The sequence below is a fragment of the Osmia lignaria genome, unplaced genomic scaffold, assembly GCF_051020975.1.
Source record: "Osmia lignaria lignaria isolate PbOS001 unplaced genomic scaffold, iyOsmLign1 scaffold0049, whole genome shotgun sequence".
In the NCBI taxonomy this organism is placed as follows: domain Eukaryota; kingdom Metazoa; phylum Arthropoda; class Insecta; order Hymenoptera; family Megachilidae; genus Osmia; species Osmia lignaria.
The window spans coordinates 35001-42500 of NW_027478190.1; the positions used below are offsets into that span (position 1 = coordinate 35001).

At 41.6% G+C, this 7500-nt stretch overlaps 1 non-coding gene across 1 annotated transcript in view; it reads right to left on the bottom strand.

Moving 5' to 3' along the window:
* LOC143307262 (small subunit ribosomal RNA) overlaps nucleotides 1-418 on the bottom strand; it is a 1923-nt gene extending 1505 nt beyond the window's left edge. Inside the window, exon 1 of the ribosomal RNA XR_013064451.1 lies at nucleotides 1-418. This exon is cut by the window's left edge and continues 1505 nt beyond it. This is a non-coding gene — a ribosomal RNA (small subunit ribosomal RNA).
* Nucleotides 419-7500: the final 7082 nt, after the last annotated feature.

Sequence of the window (7500 nt, forward strand, 5' to 3'; positions counted from 1 at the left end):
TCCGGAATCGAACCCTGATTCCCCGTTACCCGTTACAACCATGGTAGGCGTAGAACCTACCATCGACAGTTGATAAGGCAGACATTTGAAAGATCCGTCGTCGGTGCTAGATGACCATACGATCAGCACAAAGTTATTCAGAGTCACCAAAGCCGACGATGGACGAACGGACAAGCCGTCCGCCACCGATTGGTTTTGATCTAATAAAAGCATTCCTCCCATCTCTGGGTGGAATTCTGGTTTGCATGTATTAGCTCTAGAATTACCACAGTTATCCAAGTAATGTTTTGTACGATCTAAGAAACCAAAACTGATTTAATGAGCCATTCGCGGTTTCACCTTAATTCGGTATGTACTTAGACATGCATGGCTTAATCTTTGAGACAAGCATATGACTACTGGCAGGATCAACCAGGGAGCTTAGTTATTATTGTAAATTTAAATTTTCGTCGTCGGCCCTCCCTGTAAGACCGATCGACGTTAAGCCATTTCTCTTTTGTATGTAACACACATTTCATAAATTTTGTACCTCTTATAGAGGCCAAATATTCTCCTCCTCCTCTCATAAAGCACGAAAATCACTTTCACGCCGTGCATCCATCGTGCAAGCACGTAGACCACACACGCTGGACAATATAATAAAAGATAGCGCGGACAGTGGCATGCTATACAAATCGAGAAAGCGCGTACAGTGATCATGCTGGTCATTTTGCCACCAAATTTTATAATCTTTATCATTAGAGCGGGCCCACCAACCTCGTCTCTGTACTTTATACATTTCTCCTCCATCTGCACACACCTTTTCAAACATTAACGGAGAGAGTTCCTTGGACTTGCTTTAAATGTACATATTAGATATGTTGGAATCTCTCTCCTTTAGAAGTTTCCCCAGCCTTAAAACTTCTTTCATTTTTACTCCTCTCTCCATACTTATTTTCCTCTCTGAACGTATCAGAGAGGATTTTATTTCTGACACCTCTTGACTTTTCTTAAATTCAGGGACGTAATTTTGTTCATAATTCAGTGGACTTTTGTGTATTTTATACTTTAAATATTTCCAAACAGTCTCCCTTCTAAAAGTGATAGAACGAATTTTCGTCTAACACTACTTTCTTGGTTCAAAAATTTTATACAATCTTATAACTTTTTCAGTTTTAACAAATTTTGGTTACAGACAGTTGATGCTCAGTTTGTACAAGTATGCAACATTTATAAGTGCATACAGGTCACCAGCCTTATATTACAAGGCTCACCACATATGGGCCATTCGGTCTTAGACACCGACCCGTGGTAATGCTGTGTGGAGATTAATAATAATCCGCAACGGAAAACCGGAACGAGAATAGTCGAGAAAGTATATTCTCGAGGAGCGGTAGACTGCTTTTCAACCGAAGTCATAAAAGAGCCACACGCTCGACGCTACTCCCGACCGGTCCGAGCGAACCGAAAGTGCCTTCCTATAAATACCGAACGGCCGGCCGCTAGGTCGGCGACGCATGGGCTTACGCCCAGGCGTATGCCTGTGCAAACCGCCGTGAGAGCGTACCATCCCGCCGGCACGGTAAAACTTAGACTGAAAATATCGTCGAACATATCCTTTCATTTTATAACGTTCTATACATGAAAATTAATAAATTAACATGCAGGACATAATAAATTCACATTCTCATGTAAATCATGGGTTTAATTAATATTTTAAAAAATTTTAAAACCGCCCAGAACCGATGAGATGAAAATATTAAAACGATATTTTTGCATTTTCTTACGGTAAAACATTAACAAATAAGCGACTATAGCAATATAAAACTCCATTTGTAATTTAATTAATCAAAATTAATATTTTTCTTTGATTTTTCAGCGATCCAGAACCGATGAGACGAAAACATTAAAACGATATTTTTGCATTTTCTTACGACAAAACATTAACAAATACGAGACTATAACAATATAAAACTACATATGTAATTTAATTAATCAAAATTAATAATTTTTTTTGATTTTTCAGTGATCCAGAACCGATAAGTCGAAAATTTTAACAATCATATTTTTGCATTCTGTACCGTGGATCGATCGTTAAACGCTATTGAACTAACGTCCGTGATGGTATAAATGCAGATTTTCGCTCCGTTTAGCCAAAATAACGAACTTTAGGTGCGCTCCGAAATATTTCAAAGTCCCAGCGGCGTATTGCTTCGCCTCTTAGAACCGATTAGTCGAAAATTTTAACAATCATATTTTTGCATTCTGTACCGTGGATCGATCGTTAAACGCTATTGAACTAACGTCCGTGATGGTATAAATGCAGATTTTCGCTCCGTTTAGCCAAAATAACGAACTTTAGGTGCGCTCCGAAATATTTCAAAGTCCCAGCGGCGTATTGCTTCGCCTCTTAGAACCGATTAGTCGAAAATTTTAACAATCATATTTTTGCATTCTGTACCGTGGATCGATCGTTAAACGCTATTGAACTAACGTCCGTGATGGTATAAATGCAGATTTTCGCTCCGTTTAGCCAAAATAACGAACTTTAGGTGCGCTCCGAAATATTTCAAAGTCCCAGCGGCGTATTGCTTCGCCTCTTAGAACCGATTAGTCGAAAATTTTAACAATCATATTTTTGCATTCTGTACCGTGGATCCATCGTTAAACGCTATTAAACTAACGTCCGTGATGGTATAAATGCAGATTTTCGCTCCGTTTAGCCAAAATAACGAACTTTAGGTGCGCTCCGAAATATTTCAAAGTCCCAGCGGCGTATTGCTTCGCCTCTTAGAACCGATTAGTCGAAAATTTTAACAATCATATTTTTGCATTCTGTACCGTGGATCGATCGTTAAACGCTATTGAACTAACGTCCGTGATGGTATAAATGCAGATTTTCGCTCCGTTTAGCCAAAATAACGAACTTTAGGTGCGCTCCGAAATATTTCAAAGTCCCAGCGGCGTATTGCTTCGCCTCTTAGAACCGATTAGTCGAAAATTTTAACAATCATATTTTTGCATTCTGTACCGTGGATCGATCGTTAAACGCTATTGAACTAACGTCCGTGATGGTATAAATGCAGATTTTCGCTCCGTTTAGCCAAAATAACGAACTTTAGGTGCGCTCCGAAATATTTCAAAGTCCCAGCGGCGTATTGCTTCGCCTCTTAGAACCGATTAGTCGAAAATTTTAACAATCATATTTTTGCATTCTGTACCGTGGATCGATCGTTAAACGCTATTGAACTAACGTCCGTGATGGTATAAATGCAGATTTTCGCTCCGTTTAGCCAAAATAACGAACTTTAGGTGCGCTCCGAAATATTTCAAAGTCCCAGCGGCGTATTGCTTCGCCTCTTAGAACCGATTAGTCGAAAATTTTAACAATCATATTTTTGCATTCTGTACCGTGGATCCATCGTTAAACGCTATTAAACTAACGTCCGTGATGGTATAAATGCAGATTTTCGCTCCGTTTAGCCAAAATAACGAACTTTAGGTGCGCTCCGAAATATTTCAAAGTCCCAGCGGCGTATTGCTTCGCCTCTTAGAACCGATTAGTCGAAAATTTTAACAATCATATTTTTGCATTCTGTACCGTGGATCGATCGTTAAACGCTATTGAACTAACGTCCGTGATGGTATAAATGCAGATTTTCGCTCCGTTTAGCCAAAATAACGAACTTTAGGTGCGCTCCGAAATATTTCAAAGTCCCAGCGGCGTATTGCTTCGCCTCTTAGAACCGATTAGTCGAAAATTTTAACAATCATATTTTTGCATTCTGTACCGTGGATCGATCGTTAAACGCTATTAAACTAACGTCCGTGATGGTATAAATGCAGATTTTCGCTCCGTTTAGCCAAAATAACGAACTTTAGGTGCGCTCCGAAATATTTCAAAGTCCCAGCGGCGTATTGCTTCGCCTCTTAGAACCGATTAGTCGAAAATTTTAACAATCATATTTTTGCATTCTGTACCGTGGATCCATCGTTAAACGCTATTAAACTAACGTCCGTGATGGTATAAATGCAGATTTTCGCTCCGTTTAGCCAAAATAACGAACTTTAGGTGCGCTCCGAAATATTTCAAAGTCCCAGCGGCGTATTGCTTCGCCTCTTAGAACCGATTAGTCGAAAATTTTAACAATCATATTTTTGCATTCTGTACCGTGGATCGATCGTTAAACGCTATTGAACTAACGTCCGTGATGGTATAAATGCAGATTTTCGCTCCGTTTAGCCAAAATAACGAACTTTAGGTGCGCTCCGAAATATTTCAAAGTCCCAGCGGCGTATTGCTTCGCCTCTTAGAACCGATTAGTCGAAAATTTTAACAATCATATTTTTGCATTCTGTACCGTGGATCGATCGTTAAACGCTATTGAACTAACGTCCGTGATGGTATAAATGCAGATTTTCGCTCCGTTTAGCCAAAATAACGAACTTTAGGTGCGCTCCGAAATATTTCAAAGTCCCAGCGGCGTATTGCTTCGCCTCTTAGAACCGATTAGTCGAAAATTTTAACAATCATATTTTTGCATTCTGTACCGTGGATCGATCGTTAAACGCTATTGAACTAACGTCCGTGATGGTATAAATGCAGATTTTCGCTCCGTTTAGCCAAAATAACGAACTTTAGGTGCGCTCCGAAATATTTCAAAGTCCCAGCGGCGTATTGCTTCGCCTCTTAGAACCGATTAGTCGAAAATTTTAACAATCATATTTTTGCATTCTGTACCGTGGATCCATCGTTAAACGCTATTAAACTAACGTCCGTGATGGTATAAATGCAGATTTTCGCTCCGTTTAGCCAAAATAACGAACTTTAGGTGCGCTCCGAAATATTTCAAAGTCCCAGCGGCGTATTGCTTCGCCTCTTAGAACCAATTAGTCGAAAATTTTAACAATCATATTTTTGCATTCTGTACCGTGGATCCATCGTTAAACGCTATTAAACTAACGTCCGTGATGGTATAAATGCAGATTTTCGCTCCGTTTAGCCAAAATAACGAACTTTAGGTGCGCTCCGAAATATTTCAAAGTCCCAGCGGCGTATTGCTTCGCCTCTTAGAACCGATTAGTCGAAAATTTTAACAATCATATTTTTGCATTCTGTACCGTGGATCGATCGTTAAACGCTATTGAACTAACGTCCGTGATGGTATAAATGCAGATTTTCGCTCCGTTTAGCCAAAATAACGAACTTTAGGTGCGCTCCGAAATATTTCAAAGTCCCAGCGGCGTATTGCTTCGCCTCTTAGAACCGATTAGTCGAAAATTTTAACAATCATATTTTTGCATTCTGTACCGTGGATCCATCGTTAAACGCTATTAAACTAACGTCCGTGATGGTATAAATGCAGATTTTCGCTCCGTTTAGCCAAAATAACGAACTTTAGGTGCGCTCCGAAATATTTCAAAGTCCCAGCGGCGTATTGCTTCGCCTCTTAGAACCGATTAGTCGAAAATTTTAACAATCATATTTTTGCATTCTGTACCGTGGATCCATCGTTAAACGCTATTGAACTAACGTCCGTGATGGTATAAATGCAGATTTTCGCTCCGTTTAGCCAAAATAACGAACTTTAGGTGCGCTCCGAAATATTTCAAAGTCCCAGCCGCGTATTGCTTTGCCCCGAAATTTTTCAAAGTTCCAGCGGCGTGTTGCTTTCAAAGTGCCTCCCTCTAAATACCGATCGGCAGGCCGCTAGGTCGGCGACGCACGGGCTTACGCCCAGGCGTATACGGGGGCAAATCGCCGTGAGAGCGTGCGATTTTGACTTTCGCAATAAGATAGTCTCCTTTATGAAAAGGAGCGTACACGTCTCCCAAAAAAAAAAACAGTTTCATGACGATCAATGTAGTTCTTGATCGAAATGTATCATAGGACGAAGATTTTATCGAAAAGTACGAACTTTGGCGACGCATCGAAATTTTTCAAAGTTCCAACGGCGTGTTGCTTTCAAAGTGCCTCCCTCTAAATACCGATCGGCAGGCCGCTAGGTCGGCGACGCACGGGCTTACGCCCAGGCGTATACGGGGGCAAATCGCCGTGAGAGCGTGCGATTTTGACTTTCGCAATAAGATAGTCTCCTTTATGAAAAGGAGCGTACACGTCTCCCAAAAAAAAAAACAGTTTCATGACGATCAATGTAGTTCTTGATCGAAATGTATCATAGGACGAAGATTTTATCGAAAAGTACGAACTTTGGCGACGCATCGAAATTTTTCAAAGTTCCAACGGCGTGTTGCTTTCAAAGTGCCTCCCTCTAAATACCGATCGGCAGGCCGCTAGGTCGGCGACGCACGGGCTTACGCCCAGGCGTATACGGGGGCAAATCGCCGTGAGAGCGTGCGATTTTGACTTTCGCAATAAGATAGTCTCCTTTATGAAAAGGAGCGTACACGTCTCCCAAAAAAAAAAACAGTTTCATGACGATCAATGTAGTTCTTGATCGAAATGTATCATAGGACGAAGATTTTATCGAAAAGTACGAACTTTGGCGACGCATCGAAATTTTTCAAAGTTCCAACGGCGTGTTGCTTTCAAAGTGCCTCCCTCTAAATACCGATCGGCAGGCCGCTAGGTCGGCGACGCACGGGCTTACGCCCAGGCGTATACGGGGGCAAATCGCCGTGAGAGCGTGCGATTTTGACTTTCGCAATAAGATAGTCTCCTTTATGAAAAGGAGCGTACACGTCTCCCAAAAAAAAAAACAGTTTCATGACGATCAATGTAGTTCTTGATCGAAATGTATCATAGGACGAAGATTTTATCGAAAAGTACGAACTTTGGCGACGCATCGAAATTTTTCAAAGTTCCAACGGCGTGTTGCTTTCAAAGTGCCTCCCTCTAAATACCGATCGGCAGGCCGCTAGGTCGGCGACGCACGGGCTTACGCCCAGGCGTATACGGGGGCAAATCGCCGTGAGAGCGTGCGATTTTGACTTTCGCAATAAGATAGTCTCCTTTATGAAAAGGAGCGTACACGTCTCCCAAAAAAAAAAACAGTTTCATGACGATCAATGTAGTTCTTGATCGAAATGTATCATAGGACGAAGATTTTATCGAAAAGTACGAACTTTGGCGACGCATCGAAATTTTTCAAAGTTCCAACGGCGTGTTGCTTTCAAAGTGCCTCCCTCTAAATACCGATCGGCAGGCCGCTAGGTCGGCGACGCACGGGCTTACGCCCAGGCGTATACGGGGGCAAATCGCCGTGAGAGCGTGCGATTTTGACTTTCGCAATAAGATAGTCTCCTTTATGAAAAGGAGCGTACACGTCTCCCAAAAAAAAAAACAGTTTCATGACGATCAATGTAGTTCTTGATCGAAATGTATCATAGGACGAAGATTTTATCGAAAAGTACGAACTTTGGCGACGCATCGAAATTTTTCAAAGTTCCAACGGCGTGTTGCTTTCAAAGTGCCTCCCTCTAAATACCGATCGGCAGGCCGCTAGGTCGGCGACGCACGGGCTTACGCCCAGGCGTATACGGGGGCAAATCGCCGTGAGA